This window comes from Danio aesculapii, chromosome 23, assembly GCF_903798145.1.
Source record: "Danio aesculapii chromosome 23, fDanAes4.1, whole genome shotgun sequence".
NCBI classification, from domain to species: domain Eukaryota; kingdom Metazoa; phylum Chordata; class Actinopteri; order Cypriniformes; family Danionidae; genus Danio; species Danio aesculapii.
In genome coordinates this window covers 38,669,914-38,693,920 of record NC_079457.1, presented here as the reverse complement: position 1 = coordinate 38,693,920, position 24,007 = coordinate 38,669,914, and the positions used below count along the sequence as shown (strand labels likewise).

General features: G+C 35.4%; 1 protein-coding gene across 1 annotated transcript in view; it reads right to left on the bottom strand.

The window, feature by feature from the left end:
* The window catches only part of xkr7b (XK, Kell blood group complex subunit-related family, member 7b), a 157,700-nt gene that overhangs the window by 59,695 nt on the left and 73,998 nt on the right, over window positions 1–24,007 (bottom strand). The window lies entirely within an intron of this gene.

Here is a 24,007-nt window from a genome sequence, read left to right as displayed (position 1 = left end):
CACAGTGTGTATTAGCTCATGAGATGTGTGCAGAAAGAAACTTCTAAAGTATGATGTTTTATATATAACGCATTGTGGGACCTCAAAGAAAAGTATACAAAGGCAGTTCATTGCCCTATTACAAATGTATTTTCCTGTGGTGCTTTCATTTCTCTTATTGAGTTTTGCACTCGATTGGTGAATATTTCTCAACCCAATGACAGATGTAAAATGGTGACTAACATCAGTAATTTCTGTTTAAAAGCTATATATAAGAAATGGCATCACATGGAGTACAAGTTTTCTGCCCATTAGTGCCAAAATGTCTGTCTGTTTCTGCCCTAATGTGATGTCAGTGAATGCTGTGAATATGAATGCATATTTGTGTGTATGTGCGTTTGTGTGTGTTTCCAGGACTCAAATATTTCAGCACTGCATCATTTTGAAATGAATTGAGTGAGAAGCAGTTGATGTGCTGACATCAATAGGATGAATCTATATCGACTGCGCTGAATACATTAATACACAAATGCCTCTCTGTCATGCAGACAGCAGGCAGCAGAGACGAAAAAAAAGTGTCCAGGCCTCCTGCGGTAAGTCAAGCACACACCTGCACAGCTCCATGAACAACAACATTACGCCCTTACTGCAAACCACAGTCATTTTGTTTCTGACAAAGTAATGACTGTCATTCATCTCTAACAGCATATTGACATTTTTCTGCATGATAGCCTGATGACCAATGAAAATGAGCACAATCACAAATATAACATACCTACAAATAAATCAGCATTAAACATTTGCAATGATAAATACCATCTAGTGCACAAACATTGAATAAATGATACATGATGGTTTTTTATTTTATGACAAAAATCATTAGAATATTAATAAAAGATCATGTTCTGTGAAGATATTTTGTAGATTTCCTACCATAAAAATATCAAAACTCAGCTTTTTAATTAATAATGTGCATTGCATTTCATCTTGACAATGTATAAGTTAATTTCCTCGGTATTTACACTAGGGGTCTCAAACTCAAATTGGCGGGGAGCCATTTCAATGACTGACAAGTCATAGGAGGGCCGTTTTAACATTCAAGCACAAGAAATCAGTGGAAACCTGATGTAATTGATGCACTCAGACATTCTTCCCCAGAGTATCAAAGCTCCTTCTTTTTGTTTCTTGTTGCACATAATGAAGGGGTAGTTTAAATTGCTATGAAAATACTACAATTTAATAATAGGCATAACATTAATAATAATTATTATTTCCTAATTAATTGTTGCTTAACCAAAAGTTTAACAGATAGTTTAAGACAGCAGAAAGCAGATTGGGTTACTTTAGTGACTTTACTGGCAATTGTTCTTCTCAGTATAATTTTTTTTTTGTAAAACTACAACAAAAAGGGGAAACCTATGTATATATTCACATTTACTTTAACATGTTCAATTCAGCCAGAAGTAAAATTTTACTAATGCACATTTTTTATACAAGTCTTAATATGCATATGAGGATCTATTAAATGAGACCATTTGCATCTAATATTAGCAAAATGATCATATTTACACCGCCAGCATAACATGTAAGCCAAGAGGTGTTTGTACAACAAAATAGAGGCAGTATAACACTGATTATAATCAATTGACCTTTGAATATTTACAAAAATATAGCTTTAGTAAACATAGAGCACTTACGGACATATATTTCAACGTTTAAATCAGCCCCAGAAGTAATCTGCATGTGCGTTACTCTTGATCACACGCTGAGAAAAACCAAAAGTAACCTGGATATATTGTACAGTACTTTAAATGTCCAGTAGGTTGGGGGGGTGGGGGGGGGGGGGGGGATATGCGCAACAATGATAGTGATTAAATATATGTATATTTTGTTGGGACAAATCTAGGTATATTTTTGACGTCACTTGAGGGCCGGAGGGAGGAGGAGGGGGAGGCCGCAAAATGCCCGCGGGCTGGCAGTTTGAGACTCCTGATTTAGGCTGAATTTGAATCATTAGATTTTAGACTTTCAAATAGTTTTATCTCCATCAAAAATGAATATTTATTCAGCTCTCAGATGATGTATGAATCTCAATTTTTAAAAAAATGTACTTATGACTGTTTGTGGTCCAAAATGCCAGTTAGACATGTAATCTGAATTGTATGCTTTCTGCTAGCCAGTTTGACAAAAGGACAGAAAGGCTACTGACTGTAGGCCGTCAGACAGAGAAGCAGGTAACACTAAAGACTTATCTGCCAGTTAAATATATCCGCATCAACTTAATTAAAAAGCATTTGTAAAACATACTAAACCAGCCAGAGGGAAGCTCTTCTAATCAGTGATCCCCAATCAGTCACATGACGCAGCCAATCACACACACAATAAAACTAATAGGACAAACACAATACAGCTAATTACAATCATCAAACCCTGCAGTTGCTCTTTTAACACCACAGAATTCTTTCAGGTGTAATAAAATATTCATATCTTGACATGCTGACACTGAAATAAAACAATTCAACTAGACTTGTTTTTGTTTCCCCAAAAAAATAAATAAATAAATCAGTGGTGCTTGCCTGTGAAAAAAGATTATAGAATGTTGAGCCAAAAGCTCAAAAAAAAGGGGGGGGTGACCTCACATCTTTAAGATTTTCCAGCCTATAAATTTGACCTTTTCTCCCACCTGTTTGCTATTAAAACTGCACAGTACATGCGTTGGATCCATACACAAATAATGCAGGTTAAGTTACACCCTGGAGAATTTGGAATTAGGATTAAAGGTTTTTAATTAAGATCTTTAACTCTGAGATTACTGTTATAAGTGATGATTGAAAAGCAAAAATACAGCAGAATATATATACTTAAATCTGTTTGCATACATTATGTAGCACTATACACTACCTGACAAGTCTTGTTGCCGATACCAGTTGTAAGAGCAACAAATAATAACTTATTATTTGGAAAAGGTAGATTTTTCAGATGAATCATCTGTTGAACTGCATCCCAATCATCACACATACTGCAGGAGATCTATTGGAACCCGCAAGGACCCAAGGTTCTCACAGAAATCAGTCAAGTTTGGTGAAAGAAAAATCAGGATTTGGAGTTACATTCAGTATGGGGGCATGCGAGAGATCTGCAGAGTGGATGGCGACAACAACAGCCTGAGGTATCAAGACATTTGTGCTGCTCATTACATTACATACCACAGGAGAGGGCAAATTCTTCAGCAGGATAGCGCTCCTTCTCATACTTCAGCCTCCACATCAAACTTCCTGAAAGCAAAGAAGGTCAAGGTGCTCCAGGATTGGCCACCCCAGTCACCAGACATGAACATTATTGAGCATATCTGGGGTAAGATGAAGGAGGAGGCATTGAAGATGTATCTAAAGAATTTTGACGAATTCTGGGAGTCCGGCAAGAATGCTTTCTTTGTCAATTCAGATTAATTTATTAATAAGTTATTTGAGTCATTGCAGAGATGTATGGATGCAGTCCTCCAAGCTCATGGGAGTCATACTCAATATTTCTACTAAGTGACAAGACTTTTGTCAAAGCAAAGTCAGACTTTACTGTTCTAATTAAATAATAAAAAATCAAGTCATGATCATATTTTATTTTGGTAAAGTAAGCGTAATCTAGAGGCCTTTGCCTTTCATATAAGCCACTTCTGATACCAAATGATCAACTAGAAGTCAAGTTAATAATTTGTTGTTCCTAAAACTTGGATAAACAACAAGACTTTTGTCAGGTTGGTTCAACTCATGCTCAAAAACATATATATATATATATACATATATATATATATATATATATATATATATATATATATATATATATATATATATATATATATATATACGTTTAATATTTGTTGCAAAACTTATGCTTACTGGACATTTTGCTCACATTTTATTTTATGTAAAAGACACTGTAGGTGTTAAAAAGCATATTACATTTCCTGAAATCATATGGGTGATGAGTATGCAAGGTGTGTTCTGCTAATCTTAAATAAATCAATTCAATTATTAAAATAAAATATTAAAACTAATGAACACTTTCACTATAGAAAACTGTATGCAAACTCAATGTTAATAAGTGGCTGGGATATTGTTCAAATGACTTCCAGTGTCTGAGGGCTCTTTATCACATTTAAATATATAAGTCCACATTGAACCTCATCCAACATCTAAACAACAGGCTTAAAAAGAAATGTGTGATGAAACTCCATTAGTGCTTGATATGGCTTTTAACTCTTTTGTAGAACAATGTTTCAAGACGGTCGCACCCAGTGAGCCATTTGAGCTGTACCAAACAAGAGTACTACTTCAGAAAAGCCATACATTTGCAGACAGAAATGTAATGCGAACATTAACATCTATTTGTTTACTGTGGTGAAGGTGTTTTCAGGTGATAACATAGTATTGTGCAAGGATTCGTGCAGAAGCGAGTCTTTATTAATTGAAAGACTGCTCCATAATTAGAGGTGCAATGCATCACTCGCGGTCCGTATCCTAATATGACTCACATTCAGCAACAATAATTGTTGCATTCATTTAAATTTCAAATGACACGTAAACAGTCAGTGATGAAATAAAAACAAATAAACAAATCCGCAATAGCACAAAAAATACAACTGAACAACAATGCAAAGTGTGAAAGCATATGCAAGAGTTTAAAATATCACTAGTCTACTACTCTAACTGAAACCTTATTGTAAACTGTGACCGTTTAATGTATTTACTAACACAAACAAATAATAAACAATATTGGACAGCATTTATCAATCGGTAACACTTTACAATAAGATTGTATTAGTTAATTAATGGATTAGTTAGCATTAACAGTGAATATTACATCTGTTAAGCATTACATAATATGAATTTAAAGCACCTATCATGCAAAAATCACTTTTGTAAGCGGTTTAAACACAGTTGTGCGGCCACAGTGTGTGAATATAGCCAGCGTCTAATGGTAAAAATTTATGAATTTAAATTTCTATAGTCACACTTCATAAAAACAGTTTGTAGAAACACTTTAATTGACATTCTCCCATTGTATGTGTCATCAGAGGGGAAAGCCCCACCCATTAGTGATGATCTCTCCTTCATTAGCAGAGACTGCCCTAAGTAAGAAGCTTCCATCTGCCTTTAGAATTTGAATTTGCCATTATGATGGCACACAGGTGTTGATAGCTCCACCCTCTTTAAAAAAAGGCACTTTCTCATTTGAATTTAAAGAGACAGTCATCAAAATGGCAAAATTTGGATCAAAGCCTAAAAGGGGCAGTTTGTGTGGTATTTTGAGCTGAAACTTCACATACGCATTCTAGGGACATCAGAGACTTATTTTAGATGTTGTAAAAAGGGGTATAGCTCCCCTTTGATGTTAACTAAATATATATTAATGTGTTAATTAATCCATTACAATGCCTTTTTCAGCATTTCATACTCTTTGCTAATGTTAATTTATTCGTTTATTCATGTTAACAAAACTAAAATAAATGAAACAAACTAATACGAAAACTGTACCTAACGGCAAATTTTACAACAGCAATTTTTAGAATGCAAAACTTTAACCACCTTGTGCCACATACCAATTAAGAGCCATTTAAGCCCGATTTATACTTGACACATTCAATGCACAAAAATGCACAGATTTTTTTTACAAAACTCTCTGCAGAAATAGCAAAAATTGTCTGCAGATTCTGTCTGGCCCTAGTTATAACCAAAAAAATAAATAAAAAATAGGCCATGGCAAAAGTGGAAACCAAGGTGGTTTTAATACACAATTACAGAAATATGTTTTTCCACCATTCATAGGTTTTGCACTGATGTTCATTCATTAATTTTCTTTTTAGCTTAGTACCTTTATTAATCTGCATGGGGCTGCCACAGCGGAATGAACCAATAACTTATCCAGTATATGTTTCACGCAACGGATGCCCTTTCAGCCACAACCCAACGGCAGGAAACACCCATACACACTTATTCACACACATTCTCTATGGCCAATTTAGCTTACCAAACTTTGAATTTAAAACAATTTAATAGTTACATAACTAAAATGAAGTAACAAAATTATTTCTTTGATAACTGGAAAAGAATATTTGCACCTGTCAGTTTACAATATACTGATGCCCTATTTTTCTAGACTTTATTGGTGATAATGGTCAGGAATGTTAGACCATTATTGCCTTGGCATATAAGAACTAGCCAAACAGTAATGTGTGAATTGTGAAGTGGGCTAAATCTATTAAAAAAAGTCAGTAATTTTTAGTAAGTGTACTTTTTTTTGTTTCTATTCTTGACATAAAAAAAATAAATAAATAATAAAAAAAAAAAATATATATATATATAGAGAGAGAGAGAGAGCAACCTATGTTCTGTTGTCATTGATATTTAACTTTCTGAACTGTCTGAAATATGAATGCATCAAAGTTTGATTTAAAAAATCATGAATGGTTGTAAAAATCTTTATAATCATTCAAATTTCAAATCATTAACCTAATTAGTCTAAAAATCTTGAACGATACTAATGATATACACTGTAAAACCCAACAGTCAACTTTATCAAATGAAATAAGTGTCATTAACTCAAAATTTACTAAAAGTTAATTTTACTCATTTGATCAGATTTTTGAACTCAGTGTTGAAGCTAATTTAGTTAATTTAATACCTCATTACTTTAACTTAAATGAAGTAAGTTCACAGTACTCATAAAGATTAGTTTTGTTTTTTTAGCAATTGGCTTCTTCAAAGGGTTTGAGTTGCCTTAACTTATTGGCTTTTACAGTACTGTTATGGAAGCAGACGGACAAACAAGGTGAGTAAGTATAAATGATGTTTATTCCAACAGTAGAGCTTAAACGGATAAAATATGAGAAGTGAATGGAGTTCAGTGGAACTGATGATCCTTTGTGGCAGGTGGGATGACAGACACTGAGGATGACCGAATGCACACACCAGAGGACTTGAGGGGAAGACAGACTGACGATACACACAACGCTGACAGGACACCGGGAACACTGGACAGACTGGAAGGAAACAGAGTAATGGTAAGTACAAATGCTGAGATCAATGGGGAGTGATAACCAGGAGGTGTTTCACTCAGAGTCCGCTTCGTAGGAACGAGACCGGACAATGAGTGAAGTGAGGTGTGTGCTTTTATAGTGTGCTAGAGTGATTGGGTGCAGCTGTGCGTGATTACAACTCAGGTGAAGGTGCTCGTTGCGTGATACTGGTGGAAGAGCCTGGCCAATCCGTGACAAGTACTCAGTTGTTTTTTGTTCTCTTCATTTATTTGGTTTTACTGTGCTCAAATTGCTTCATTTACTCAAATGGATTAAGTTCACAGTACTTATTAGGATTAGTTTTTGAACTTAAATGGTTTGTTGCGATCGGTTTCCTCAAATGGTTTGAGTTACATTAACTTTTTGGGTTTTACAGTGTAGTTTCGGAAGCTTCCTACTTCTATGTTTATCCGTCTGACTTTACAGTGGGTTACTTTTGACCACTCCCTGTTGTTTTAAAAAATATTTCAATGGTGAACACGTCAAGAAAAAGCCTTGTCTGTTTCGAGCGATGCGCATGCAGTCAGCGGAGGTCCGCGACGCAGCGCCATGTAAAAGTATAAATCAGACTTTACACTCCAACCCAAAATCATAATTTGCATAAAAATACAAATAAAAATGTTTTGCTGCCTCTAGCGTTTCATTCCAGCTAAAAACTGCAGCAACTTACATGTTACAATTTCTTTGCTAGATTGCCATTTTCACAGTAAGCTTGGTTAGACTTTCACACACACATGCACATCAACTCTCTCTTTCTCCATCTATAGGACTGTCTCTTTCTCTCTCGTCCAGCAGGTCAGCAGTGATCAGCACTGCCAGAAATGCAGAGCGATAAAGATTGAGACTCTGCCTCTCTCTTCACAAGAAGTGCAGTATCTGACTGACAGCTGTCCCTTTGCATGATGCTTTAAATAAGACTTTTATGAATTCATGCACACCGCAGAGATAAGCCCCCGCAATACCGCAGCTATATTGGAAGGATGGAGTTACTTATTTTACCATAAACAGGAGAATGCAATCTGTATATTTTCCATTTCTGGCAGCAAAGAAACATCAGCAGTGGAAAATAGGAGTACGTTTGGAAAAGGAGAAATATAACTGGATGGAAAAACTATTTTTAAGTGTTACTATCAACCCTATACAGTATATAAAGCCCTTTTCTGACTTTATTTCCTGCTGAATAACTGGTATAGTAAGTGTCCTGGTGCAGGATTTAACATATGCAGCTCAATTTTCTTGATTGTTTCGCCGTTCTTCTCTTTCCTTGTGTTCTGCTAAGACAGCAAAGACAAAAACAGAGTCGGAGAGCAATAGAAAAAGACACTAGAAAAAAAAATCACGTCAAACTATATAAAGCGGAAATGACTCAATCTTCAAAATGATCGAGCGGAATGAATCTTCGTTTTTCTGTTGCCTTCTTCGGTTGTCACTTTCTCGGGTGTTTGAGAGAAAGGAACAAAAGACTAACTTGGTGAAACAATCCCACTTTAGCCCACAATCTGTCCATCTCTGCCTTCTCTCACTCCGCTCGCCTGCCAGTCAAAGAACGCTGATGATTATCACCATTGAGATAGAAGTTTGGGTGACGTCAGCGAACAGCGGGTTATCAGAAAGTGACTCACTGGCAGAAAGAGTTTACTTCAGTTCTAAAGTTAAACGTAACACTCGACAGAGTCAAGGTCAAGGGATGGTCTGGTTTTAAAAGGGTATGACTCTTCCTCCTTATTAGTTTATCTAGTTCTCTCTCAGACAGAGCAAATCTTTCCAATTAGTGAGGCCAGTGGTCTGGAACAAAGAGACGCACAAAATGTCTTTACGGGATTAGCCACAGTGTTTTTCCCCCACCTTGGCTTTTCCCTCATTAAAATGCGCTGGGAATACAGAATGGTACACATCAACGACACCCACTCACACATTCACTTTCATATACATATATATATATATATATATATATATATATATATATATATATATATATATATATATATATATATATATATATATATATAACAGTTTTAATAACTCATTTATAATAACTGATTTATTTTATCTTTGCCATGATGACAGTAAATAATATTTTACTAGATATTTTTAAAGACACTTCTGTACAGCTTAAAGTCAAATTTAAAGGCTTAACTAGGTTAATTAGGTTAACTAGGCAGGTTGGGGTAATTAGGCAAGTTATTGTTTAACAACGGTTTGTTCTGTAGACTATCGGAAAAATATATAGCTTAAAGGGGCTAATAAAAATGTGTTTTAAAAATATAAAAACTGCTTTTATTCTAGCCGAAATAAAACAAACAAGACTTTCTCCAGAAGAAAACATATTATCAGACATACTGTGAAAATTTCCTTGCTCTGTTAAACATAATTTGGCAAATATTTAAAAAGAAAAAAAAAATCAAAGTGGGGTGTAATAATTCTGACTTCAACTGTACATGTATATATATATATATATATATATATACTGTATACAAAAAACATAACAATATACAATTAGCAATGTTGACAGTAATACGTAGAAGATATGTGAAAGTAAATAAATGCATTGAGAAAAACACACATTACACACGTAGGCACAGATAGACAAGCACATAGTAAAAAAGGTGTACACATAGTATGACTGTTGGTGGAAAATTATTGTAGACAATATTGTCTTAATGATTTTTAAATAAAATTTTTAAGTTTTAAGTTAAATTTATATTTAACATCTAATTCTTATTTTAAATATAAATATAAACATATGTAACCCTAGACCACAAAACCTTATGTTGGATGATTATATTGGATAGTGATAGCTAACAACAAGCCAACAACGATTTTCTTGTATTCTAGTATATTAAGTATAGATCATCTTCAAAAAATAAAAAAATAAATAAATTACCGCTTGTGCGAGGCGTTTCTAATGCAACGTCTATGGGGCAGGACAGTAAATTAGACATTATTCTCTCTGGCTGCCATCATCAGTCTTACACATTTTTTTCCCTTTATAACATCAATGTGGAGTTTTGCTTGAATTATTTGAGCAAATAATAAAAAAAACAATTATTAACTCTCCCATTCAATGCGAAAAGGGTCTGTTATTAAAAAAACATGACATTAATAACTGAACTTTTGGTCTGAAGTCAAAAGCCAAATATTTAGCTTTTGTCCAAATGCATCACACCTCTGGGTAACATCATCCACTGGGGCATAAAGTTGGACTAATGTTATGATCTTATGCTACAGGCAGTGGAGGAATCAGACATTAGATTCACTTGCAAAATATCGACTTCAAGCTAAATATCTTCAGCGAGCAGTGTTACCCAGCAGCTAGCAGAAATTCACATCTGAGTCTGTATTTCTTTTGACCTGCTGCACAGTCACAGTCAATGGCTTGCGTTCTCTGGTTAGAAAATTGAAACTAAAATCATTTATCTTCTGCAGAACACATAAATAGATTTTTTAAAATGTCTTTGTTTGTGTCTATACCAGTGGTGTAGTCCTTGCTATACGCTATACTCGGTATGCTTACTTTTTTCCATGAGCTGTTTGGGTATTACGACTTCTGAGGATCAATAATTGCATATACCCTCAGTATACTCACTTATTTTTCTGATTAAAATACCCTAATTTTAGTGTACACTAAAAACGATGGGGCAAAGACTACTCATAAATCGCGTAACAATATGCTATTTAAAAGGGTAACTACTAGTATATAATAGCGACAACAGAAGACAGACTCCTAATAGCTTGGTTTAAAACAGGCATGCACGAATGTGACAATCAAAAATAATGGCTGATTGATGTTTAAAGGAACCTTTTAAATGTAAAGTAATGAGCCAGTAAAGAAAGTAAGTAAAATAGCTAAGATTGGCAAGGCTAGCTTATATATATATATAGCTAATGAATCAAAGAAACATTGACTACTTTCATTTAAAATTTGGGTTGGGTGTAATAGTACACCACCTTTTTTTTTAGGACTACACCACTGGTCTACACGATGGGAGCCAGAAGGATGCAGTGTTTTTTGGAATCTATTGACATTGCTCAAATAAATATTTATATCAGCAAAACTTTAAATGGCTCGAACATCTTTAGTGCAGTGTCATAATGCATAATCAAATGCAAGTCATTTATTCATTTTTTACATTTATTACATAATTTAAACAATGACAGAAATTAATTCAGTATAAAAAAATCTCTTCCACACACTGCACAGATTTTAAAAAAATATCCTCGTCTACCTGAAAATGCAAAAACAAATGGTGGTAAACAGAGTCATGTTGGCCAATCAGAAACATAAAAAAAGGATATAATCAGTTCTGGACAGCTGTCAACATGGCACACTGGCCATTACCCATGTGCATGACTTGTTTTAGTAAAAACTTGCAAAAAGACTTTCAAAATGTTTTGGCTTCTGTGACATGCAGTGATGTACTGAAAAATCATACTTAAGTATATAAAAGTACCATTACTTGCCCACAAATGTAGTGCAAGTACAGTAAAAGTATCTGTTGTAAATATTACTCAAAGCATGAGTACAAAGTAACCCTTTTAAAAGTACTCAAGAGTAGTGAGTAAGTATTACACTGTGAAAAGCTGATGTGTTTACATGCAATTTGTGTGTGTGTGTGAAAACGTAACATTCTGTAGTGCATTTAGTGATTGTTTGTTAAGTCCATTAGGCAATTTCAGTCATTATACAGTAGGCATCCATTATCTTCTTATCAGTGACATGCATCTAAAGAGTCTCTGGGTCATTGCGTTACAATTATGGACATCTTCTTGGACACTTTTAATACTTCTAATCGATTTGCTGCATTTAAAAAGCGTCCATGTCTAGAGGTTGTTCAGTATGATGTGATTTAGTTTCTATGTGCTATTTGTCTGCACAAGAATTACTTATTTTCCTACTCAGCCAATCCCCATACACAAGAAAAAAAAAATTAGTGAAAAAGTAGTGACTGCAGGTTGAAGTAAGTGTAATTTAGTGGAGTAAAAGTACCGATACAGCACTAAAATGTACTCAAGAGAAAGCACACATTTTTAAAACTACTTAATAAATTATGGTTCAGGATCTATAGAGCTGCGCATCGTTGGATTTGCTCTCCATTATTTGGACTCTCAGTAGTGATTATTAAACCACAATGAACTGAGCTAAACTGAACTGAACTTAAACACTACAAATTGAACTACACTGTTGCTATTTACTATGACCTTTTATGTGAAGCTGCTTTGACACAATCTACATTGTATAAGCGCTATACAAATAAAGGTGAATTGAATTGATTTGAATTAAATTAGAATTACTGAAAGAAAACTACTCAATTACAGTAATTTGAGTATCTGTAATTTGTTACTTTACACCATTGGTGACGTGATACTGCACTTGCATGTGGTCGAATAGCCAAAGCTGCAGTTTTGAAAAAACCTGTGGACAGAAGCACAAAGGGGACGTTTTTGTGTGTCAAGGCGCATTGTTGGCGCTTTGCTATTTTGAGAAACTGAAATAGACTGCGCCAATAACCAACTAAAAGATGGTCTAAAGTCTAGCACAGATTGTTAAAATGCTTAATACACACATGATGTACATCAATACACAAATATCTTTACGTATAAAAAAATAAAGAATTAAAATGTTACAAAAATTATTATTTACTACATAGATATATATATATATATATATATATATATATATATATATATATATATATATATATATATATATATATATATATAAAAAAACACTGCCTCCATGAATTCTTGTGTCAGGGGGTGTTTTTACAGTATATTAATGACAAATTGCATTTTTATTATAATGTTATTGTTATTATTAGTATTATTTATTATATGCATATTTATATTTGTTTTAATAATGATAAGTTTAGATATGTCCACCTGTAGGGTTTTGGAGACATTTGTATCACCATTTGGGGCATAAAAATAAGACGTGTGTTTGGATATAGCTCAGTTGTTTGACCACACTTCATTATTATTGTTCATTTATTTGTTTGCTGGAAATTAGAACTGAATTTAAAAATAGTTTTTAAACAAATAATTGTCCTTAAACAAAATTAAGTAAGTCGGCTTGAATGGATGTCTTTAGTGGAGTGCGCTCCTTACTTTGCGAAAGTACAGGAGTAAAGTAAAGAGTAAAAGTAAAGCAAAAAGAAAGTAAAGAGGCTGAATGGAGAAGGTCTATTTAACTGTTTTCTTACTAGTGAAGCGTTCAATTTTTTCCACCCTTAATACTTTTGCATCATGTGCTTTACACTTTGCGCCTAGATCCTTAAAATAACCCATTCATATATTTAATTTTCAGCTTAGTCCCTTTTGAAAATGATGATGTCATGCATGGGTATAGTATGTGTTTAGGGGAATATAGATTAACAGCAAGTGCAAATAAATACACACACCAATGACAGAATGTGTTGTAGTGTACTGGTTTTCAGTGGTTTGCAATGACTGAAATTTGTATTATGACATGGGAATGACATGTTAAGGTGGTTTACGAGGACATGCCTTGTATCCTAATAAAAATGCTCAAAAAATGGCCTTTCTACATTAGAAATTTCCACTGGATTCCTAAGGAGGTTGAGTTGAGGGGTATGGGTGGGGTAAGGCCATATAATAAGCAGTTTTTAAAGTGCATTAAATTTATAGAGAGTCCTCGTAAACTAAGTGTTTCCTAACATTTAATCAGCAAAGTGTAGATTACTTCACATTACAATCAAAAGCAAACACATATGGCATAATTATACATAGACACGGGAGCTGAGTCACCATCACCACTTCCCTACAGGTACTGTTGACTAACAAAGTGCCAAATACTGGCCTCATATACGCAATGCAGCATTTTTGGCTGTTTTCACTGATTTGTGTAAATGTGGATCTTTTTGAAAATGTAGATTTTTACAAAACAGAAGAGAAAAACTTTTCAATTTTTGGCTATGCCATTGGCACCATATCAAATTGAGCTTTTCCAAATTTCAAAAGGTAATCAAATGTGATTTTATTTTACTCACTAAGTACTATGCAACAATGACAAGCAAATGCTGGTCTGAAAAGGAGGCTTGTTAGAGCATAAATTAAATATGTAGGCTAATGGATGTTTCCATTGTTTCCTTATCCAGGAAAGTAAAGGAGTAAAGTGTAAAAGTTAAGTAAAGAGAAGTAAAGAGGAGGAGGCTCGCTCTTTATCCTCGCGCTGCAGATGGTCTGTTAAACTCTTTTCTCGTTAGTGAATTGTTCAGTTTTTCCATCTACAAAGTCCACCATGTGATTAGCAAATGTGCATGGTGCAACACAACTGACTCTTAAAGGGAATGGGAGACTCTGATTAGTTTAATGCACGCTATGCTAAAACACAACCATAACTCATTAATAGAATAAGCACAACCATGCGTCAGGGCGCAGACTGTATTTTTTCGCCCATAGCATTGCAAAAGTGGATTCAGACACCCCCTAATGCTTTTGCGCCATGCACTTTAGACTTTGCAATTAGATTGTTAAAATAGAGTCCATTGTGCTTTAAATGGCTAAGATTTCTATTGAATGTTTATCTACCTTAAAAAGACCAAACATAAAAAAAGCTCCATTCATCGTGCATTTGGCATGCTATCATACAGTAAGTAGGCTTTAGCTCTCTCAAAGCCATCAGTCTCCCAGAGTCTAGAAGAGAAGGAGTATAGAGTGACAGCATTCATGGTCTCCATCAGACTGAACTGGTTTAGTTTTTCTCAGTGGGACTGAATAAACTTGGTTTAGCACTCAACCAGAGACATCTGAACTGCCAAAGTCGTCTCTGTGTCTCCGTCTTGCTTCTTATTCTCGCTGTCTGCCACTTGATGTCATCCGCTAGCATGACCTCTGCTGTTTCCATGGCGATGTGTGAGCGATGCCATACTCGCTCTTTTAATAATTAACATGTCTGGAAAACAGAGCTCTTCCAGAGGAGCTGTATATTGGTGGATCTCAAACATACCGCAGGTCCTCCAGTTTGTAACAAATACCCCCCATCAAGTTGAAAAAGACCTCAAGCAAGTATCAATTGCCCATAATATAAAGCTTTTTTTTGTGCAGTGTGGTATTGTGATTGCATTAGATGGAAATGTCATGGCACTTTACTATGTATCATGAGAGTGAACTCATATTCATATATTTTAGTCTGCATTAAACTTCAAAGGGTAAGGAAAAGAAGGGGGAGGACACATGGAAGTGGGATGATTCCTGTGAGTGTTCAAATTCAATAGTTGGTAAAGAGAATCTTGAGAAGAATATAAAACCTTAGTAAACAGTGTGTTTGTGATACGATTTATTGTGTTCATAATTAATACAATGCATTAAAGAGCCCCTACTTTGCATTATAAAAGGTCATATTTTATGACCGGCTGCATTTAGTTTTTAAAACGGATGCTATGACGTGACATTACGTTGTTCCTTTTCGCGCTTACAAGCTGATCGCTTCCATATGGACTGCTTTTCCGCTGTTACCAGTTTGTCCAGTTAGCTTGCCATGTACGTTGACAAACTTGAGACACAGAGAGAAGTTGACCACGCTGACGGTGTTCAAGTCCGGTGAAGAACGGTTCCAGAAAGCAGGTAAGACAAAAACAGAAGCCAAAAAATAAAGTAAACAAGTAAATAACAAGATGAGAATGTGGCAAAATCTGAAAACGTGGTAAAAATCAGGCGAGGGCTTTTCTTTTTATGGATTTCGTTTGAAAACTGTCGGTTGAATTTAGGGAAGTGGGTGAGCGGGTCAATCTGTGCTTTTAAAAATACTATTGGTTGGGCTTAAGGAAGGGGGAGGGTGGGTCAGTCGAACTGTCAGTTAGTCAGTCTTTCAGTCAGGTGACAGCGGCCTCTGGTGGATTTACGTAAGAACAGCAGCTGCGAATGGCAGCGAGAGAAATTTGAGATCTGAAAGCATACACGGCGGTTTCTGGTGGATTTGCAAAAACAAAAAATGCTGGGACGTATTTGGCGCTCTCCAGAAATGTATATAGCATTACAATTTCAGAATGAGCCTGGGTTGAAGGAATCGATGGAAGAAATAAAGAAAAGCTTGAAACTCCAAACACCTAAAGCTTTGATGGACAGACCAGTGTTTGCATGATACATTCATCTATTTTTTTTCCATCAGAAAACCCAAAGATCTATCCATCAAGTGGACATCAGAGAGAGGGAAAGTCAGAGAAGGAAAGACGCACATTTAAAGCGAGAGAGACAAGGAGGATTGAGGGCAAGTGATCAATGTGTGCTGCCAACCTCTTCAGCTCTGATAGGATCTGTATGTGCGCTGTACACATTCATTTGCAAGAGAAATCAAACATGAAGTAAGAGCTGCACACTTCTGGGTAAATGTGCAGCATATAAGATCTTCATGTTCAGCACGTCGGCTTTAGATTGCATGCTTGTGTTTATGAATGTGTGTGTGTTTTCATCACAAGCATGCAAAAGTCAGACTGCCACTTAGTGTGTAGCTATCACAGTGTTGAATGGGCATATGGGGAAAAAAAGTAAAGAGTAGGTCAGTCACAGACAAGACTGAAATCAATTCTCATTTAAGACTGTCCACACAGACACACACAAACACACACACACGTCCTTCAAAAAGGCTGCTGAGTTAAAGACTGCTTTGTCATTGTAAATAAAGAAACTCACTTTTGTGTGTGCGTGCGCATGTGTGTGTTTGTGTGTGACATAGTGAGTACTTTATATATACATATAGTGACCTGTTTGAATTGATTTGGCTGAATGAAGTACACAGTAGCCATGTTCCATCTTAACATGAAGCATTCATTCATTCATTTTCTTCTTGGCTAAGTCCCTCAATTAATCAGGGGTCGCCCCAGAGGAATGAACCGCCAACTTATCCAGCATATGTTTAACGCTGGGAAACAACCATACACTTTCACATTCACACACACACTCAGGCCAATTTTGTTTACCCAATTCACCTATAGGACATGTCTTTGGACTTGCGGGGGAAACTGGAGCACCCAGAGGAAACCCACGCCAACACGGAAAACATGCAAACTACACACATAAATGACCCTGCCGAGGCTCGAATCTGCGACCTTCTTGTTGTGAGGCTACAGCGCTACCTACTGCGCCACCACACCGCCTAACATGAAGCAAATCTTGTCAAAGTTAAACAAATAAAATAATCCCAAAATCAAATTCAGTTAATTTACAAGAAGATTTTAAAGTAGATGACAGTAGCATTGGTATCCTTATTTAAACATGAATTTATTGCACACTACCTGACAAAAGTCTTGTCGTTGATCCTAGTTGTAAGAGCAACAAATAATAACTTGACTTCTAGTTGATCATTTGGAAAAGTGGCAGAATGTAGATTTTTCAGATGAATCATCTGTTGAACTGCATCCCAATCTTCACAAATACTGCAGAAGACCTATTGAAACCTGCATGGACCCAAGATTCTCACAGAAATCAGTCAAGTTTGGTGAAGGAAAAATCATGGTTTGGGGTTACATTCAGTATGAGGGCGTGCGAGAGATCTGCAAAGTGGATTGCAACATCAACAGCCTGAGGTATCAAGACATTTGTGCTGCTCATTACATTACAAACCACAGGAGAGGGCAAATTCTTCAGCAGGATAGCGCTCCTTCTCATAATTCAGCCTCCACATCAAAGTTCCTTGAAAGCAAAGAAGGTCAAGGTGCTCCAGGATTGGCCAGCCCAGTCAACAGATATGAACATTATTGAGCATGTCTGAAGTAAGATGAAGGAGGAGGCATTGAAGATGAATCCAAAGAATCTTGATTAACTCTGAGAGTCCTGCAAGAACGCTTTCTTTGCCATTCCAGATGACTTTGGTAATAAGTTATTTGAGTCATTGCAGAGATGTATGGATGCAGTCCTCTAAGCTCATGGGAGTCATACACAATATTCATTCTTTTTCCACTGCACCATGACTTTATATTCTATACTGTACATTATTTCTGGTAAGTGACAAGACTTTTGTCTAAGTAAAGTCAGACCTTACTGTCCTAATTAAATAATAAAAAATCAAGGCATGATCATATTTTATTTCGGTAAAATAAGCATAACCTAAAGGCATTTGCCTTTCATATAAGCCACGTCTGATACCAAATGATCAACTAGAAGTCGAATTATTATTTGTTGTTCCTAAAACTTGGGTAGGCAACAAGACTTTTGTCAGGTAGTGTATAATATAGTATTTTTTCATGTGAGCAGCTGTGGGTCATTAGCACTGCCTTTCTTCACTGAAATAGAGGTTTATATAAGTTTAGTGTCATTTATTAAGGTATTCTTTAAGTAATACGACGCCAGTGGTGAAACGTCACACAGGAAATTGTGTCAGCAATGGCATTTTCACATATAAATAAACTGAAGTTATTTATTTGCACTGCATTTTTTTCAAAGCGATTACATGCTTTACTTAAAAAAAAAGTTGTTTCTTGTTGCCTCAAAAGTGACAAGTGAGTAAGGGAGTAAACCTATCGTCATTTGAAACTGTTAAGTTGACTTAATTTTTATAAGTCAACTAATCGCTTTTTACACTGTGCTAAAATATGTTCCCAAAACCAATACTGTTTGTTAATGGGCAGGTAGAAACATCTTTCAGCTAACTTTGTGCCTATTCTAATAAAAAAGTATGTGATTTTGGATGCAGCCGGCGTGCTCGAACAAATCGACTGTTGAATGATTGAATTGCTCTCTCATAAAGACAGTCACTTGCGGAATAATCACACCATTAATACAATGACTAGTGTTTTATTAATGTCAGCCTAATAGATCACAATGTATAATGAAATAAATGCATTAACTACTGCAGAAATGTGTCATCACAGTATATGAGAATGGTTCATATCACTGTGTGGTTTATCTCTTAAAATACCACTGAACCAGTCAAATTAAAGGGCCGTAACTAACTATTAATGAGTGTGTAATGAGCACCATTACAAGTTTATCTGCACACATAGTCCTCTTCGTCTGTGTGTGTCTCTCATTCTTTCTCCTTTGCTGTTTCCTTCGCGTTGGCCTAAACTCTTGGCCTTGACATTTTTATTTCTATCTGCTGTTCTGCTCTTTCCTCTAAAGCTCACAGTCATTTAAAGATCTTTTTGTTGGTGCAGCAGAGTAAGCAAAGCTCAGTGGACCTTTCCAATTTCGTTATTTATGGGAGTTAGATAGAAGTCTTGCACCAGGGATTGTAAGATTGACAGTGAAGCAGAATAAGGGATGAAATAACATAAATTTGGCTATTTTCCAAATCCATAACCATGCATATATTATGACTGTCATTGGTTGTGTATTAAGCAATCCAGGCTCCTCGTTGTTATGTACCCCTATGTACATTTCTGAAGATCATGAAATATGTCCAAGGAGGTTTTACGTTCTTTTGCAATTTTTGTTTTTGTGAATCCACCAGAGGCAGCTGTGTTCACTTTTTCAGATCTCAAATTTCTCTCGCGAGTGCCATTCGCGCTTGCTCTTATCATGTGAATCAACAAAAAGCCACTGTCAAATGACAACTGACTGATGACCAATCCTACGACCCACCTTCCCTAAACCCAACCGACAGTATTTTTAAATGCAATCATCCTGATTTATACTATGTTTTCAGATCTTACCACATTCTTACCCTGTTATTTACATGTTTATTTCATTTTTTTTTTTTGCTTTCGTTTTGGTTTTGCTGCTTTCTGGAACCATTCTTTGCCAACATGAGCTCATTCGGAAAACGTAGCACTATATATGTTTCTGGAGACAGTGAATTATGTACCAGTGCTTATATGACTGCAATTTGTCTTTAAAATGAACGTTATAGGGTGGTATGATGCCGTTCCTTTTCTCGATTACCAGCTGACTGCTTACCTCCCTATGGACAGCTTTCCCGCTTTTACCAGTTAGCAGTGTTGGGCGGTAGCATCGCTGCTTTCTGAATCAAATAGCTTTTCAGTGCAAAGCTATTTTTTTGGTCAAGTAGCGCAGTAGCGTCCACACATGCTACGTTTACCAATTGTGGATCAATAAGTGACAGCACCGACATTCAAAAACATGTTAAGATGCAGTAACGCTATTTCTGATGCTGTGCTCAAAAAATACTTTAGTAATTTATAGTAAATACTATAATGTTTTTGTAGTAATGTACTCAAATTAATTTGTTGTACATTTACATATACTTTGATTTTTTTTTTTTTTTTTTAATTTCCCAAATGATGTTTGAACAGAACAAAGCAATTTTCATAGTATGTCTGACAACATTTTTTCTTCTGGAGAAAGTCTTATTTGTTTTATTTCAGCTAGAATAAAAGCAGTTTTACATTTTTTTAAAAGCCATTTTAAGGTCAATATTGTTAGCCCCTTTAAGCTACATTTTTTTTTCTTGATAGCCTACAGAACAAACCATCGTTATACAATGACTTGCCTAATTACCCTAACCTGCCTAGTTAACCTAATTAACCTAGTTAAGCCTTTAATTGTCACTTTAAGCTGTATTGAAATGTCTTGAAAAATATCTAGTAAAATATTATCTACTGTCATCATGGCAAAGATAAAATAAATCAGTTATTAGAAATGAGTTATTAAAACTATTATGTTTAGAAATGTGTTGAAAAAAAACTCTTCTCTCAGTTAAACAGAAATTGAGGGAAAAAATTAAACAGGGCCCCCCTAATTCAGTGGGGCCAATAATTCTGACTTCAACTATATATATATATATATATATATATATATATATATATATATATATATATATATATATATATATATATATATATATATATAAATATAGTTTATTGCACTAAAGGCTGAAGTATACTATGGTAATTACTATTAGTTTACGATAGTTACTATTGATGCTACATTATGTTGCGTGATTCATTAATGTAGAGTTGTAAATATATACACAATATAAGGCTTATTCCTAAATATTTCCCTATTAATACTATACATTTCTACAGTATTTTAACTGTGTATCACCTGGTTTTATTGGATTTTTTTTGCTGTTATATATACTATACATTTTTTTTCTGTTTAGTACAATATTAATTGCAGTAAATAACTGATCTGAACAATTATGCCTCATGTGCTTCATTGACAGTTTTATTGATCTTTAAGATATGACTGAGTTGAATTTAAGTTGCTTCGATGTAAAAATGAAAATTGCAAAAATAGCTTAGATGTAGCTAAGTTACTGTTGCTAAGCAGCTTTTAGCTTGCTACATTTCCCAGAGGGTAGCTTTTAGTGTAGTTAAGCTACATTTTGAGTAGAGTAGCTAATAGCTTAGCTCACTACATTTTTCAAGTAGCTTGCCCAACACTGCAAGTTAGTCTAGTTAGCTCGACACGTACGCCAGCAGATTTGAGATGCAGAGCGCAGTTAACAGCAACAACAGGGTTCAAGTCCGTTGTAAGAATGGTTCCAGAAAGTAGGTAAGCCAAATACAAATGGCAAAAAATTTAATAAACAAGTAAATAACAGAGTGAGAATGTGGTAAAATCTGAAAACGTGGTAAAAATCTGGCAATGGCTTTTCTTTTTCTGGATTGCTTGTCAAAACACTGCGGTTGGGTTTAGGGAAGTAAATGGGTGGGTCAACTGGTGCTTTTAAAATACTATTGGTTGGGTTTAGAGAAGGGGGAGGGTGGGAGGATTGATCAGTTGGTCAGTCAGTCAGTTAGTCGACAGCAGCCTCTGGAAGATTTATGTAAGAACAGCATGCGCAAATGGCACTTGCGAGAGAAATTTAATATCTGAAAAAGCATACACAGCGGCCTCTGACGGATTTGCGAAAACAAAAACAAAAAAATGTTGCTCCTGGGATTTATTTTGTTCTCTCCAGAATTGTATATAGGGGTACATAATCAGAATGAGCCTTGGTTGTTCTTTACCGGATTCGAACCCTATCATTGTGGTCAAATTATCTCTGCTTCTCATGTACGCCGATGTACATGTTGAGCTACTGGGCAAACTGGTAACAACGGAAAAGCCATCCACACAGAGGTAAGCGGTCAGCTGGAAACAAAAGCCATCTGCGGCGTCATACTGCCCTGTAGCATTAGTTATAAAGATGAAATGCATCCATACTTGGCTCTGGCTACATAATTCGCGCTCTCGAGAAATGTATGCAGGGGTAGATTTTCACAATTAGCCTATGCTGGTATTAAAAGAGTCTTGCGGTGGTATGTTCCAATATGAGAAGACACTATCTCAGTTTCACAGTGACAACAAGCAAACATAAAATGTTTGTGATCCATAGCATGCAGAGAACGAGAGCTGATAAGGCAAATGTGCTGACAGAAGGGAAAATAAACACAAGTAGCAACTGACATGTTGACAAGCGAACTCGCAAGACAAGGCAGACATACAGAGAAAGAGACAGACGGAAAATCAGAGGGACAGGTGGCCGGTACAAACAATGACACATACTACAGCACATGCCTCCTATGGTCTGACAGCAATATCAAAATCACTCAATTCAACCATAAAACACCTAATCATGACCGGCTTCAGCTAACTGAATGCTAACAGATGCACAGAATGATTACAGTCTTGAGCAATTCGTTCCACCTGTTAAATCAAGTTCACCAAAGACTTAAAACCATTTAGTAGGTGCTAAGTTTACTTTATGTAAAATAAATAAATACATAAATAAAATTCAATCTGAAAACCAATAATATCCTGCCTTAAAAATACAAGTTTTTTTTTTTTCCAGCTAAAATTTTACCTTGATTGGCAAATGGTCTTGATCAGTGCTTAATTACTACATATCACAGTCCACAAAGTGGGTTGAAGGATCCAACATGTGATTAGAGGAGGGAGAGGAAGCAGACAATTTACACTGCTCACTTTGGTTGGACAACTTGAAAGTGAATAACAGCCTGCATCGGTAGTTTTTATAGTTTGCATGCACTCAAAAATAATGGGTTATTTTATTTCAACTAAAAAAAGAGTGTTTAGGGAGGCCTAGTTTTTATGTAAACCAGCTCCTGGCAGAGGACAGGCACAACAACAGAGGGTTGTAATGAATGCAGATATTTTGAGTATGGAGTTGGGTAGTCTTTGATAAAGTTCTCTGTGCTGCAGTTGACTTGCATTTCTTTGGTCCAATATTTACCTCAAAGCATAAAACTCTTTGCAGTAATTCCTTTTTTATTGAATTTTATTGAATCTTTTTTTAAAACAAAACTGCTAAATGGTGTGTTTCATGTGCACTGTAAAACCCAACAGTCAACTTTATCAAATAAAATAAGTGTCGTTAACTCAAAATTGACTGAAAGTTAATTTTATTAATTAGATCAGATTTTTGAACTAAGTGTTGAAGGTATTGAGCTAATTAAATACCTTTTTACTTCAACTTAAATGGAGTAAGTTCACAGTATTCATATAGATTAGTTTTGTCTTTTTAGCAATTGGTTTCTTCAAAGGGTTTGAGTTGGCTTAACTTTTTGGGATTTACAGTACTCAGTTGGTTTGAGTTCTCTTCATTTACTGGGTTTTACTGTGCTCAAACTGCTTCGTTTACTCAAATGGATTAAGTTCACAGTACTCATTATTATCAGTTTCCTCAAACGGTTTGAGTTACCTTAATTTTTTGGGTTTTACAGTGTATACAGTACAGTTTCCTGCTTAGAAAATCTGAATAAAAAAACAATCTTTAAAAGGTTGTCTGAACCACTGTATAGCTACAGTCAATGAGGAAAAGAAAACATCACAGCTAGTGAAACTAAGGGATATCGTATTTACTGTTTTTTCACAAGTTAATTAATCAAAGTACTACAGTACAATAAATGTTGGCTCTTAAAGGTCTTGACCAATAGTAACAGTTCTATTTAGTAATGTAACATCCCGAGGAATCCAACATGAGCTCATTCTGAAAACGTAGCCCTATATATATTCTGGATATTGCGAATTATGTAGCCAGAGCTCTGTGTGGCTGCATTTCGTCTTTAAAACGAACTACTAGCTGACTGCTTA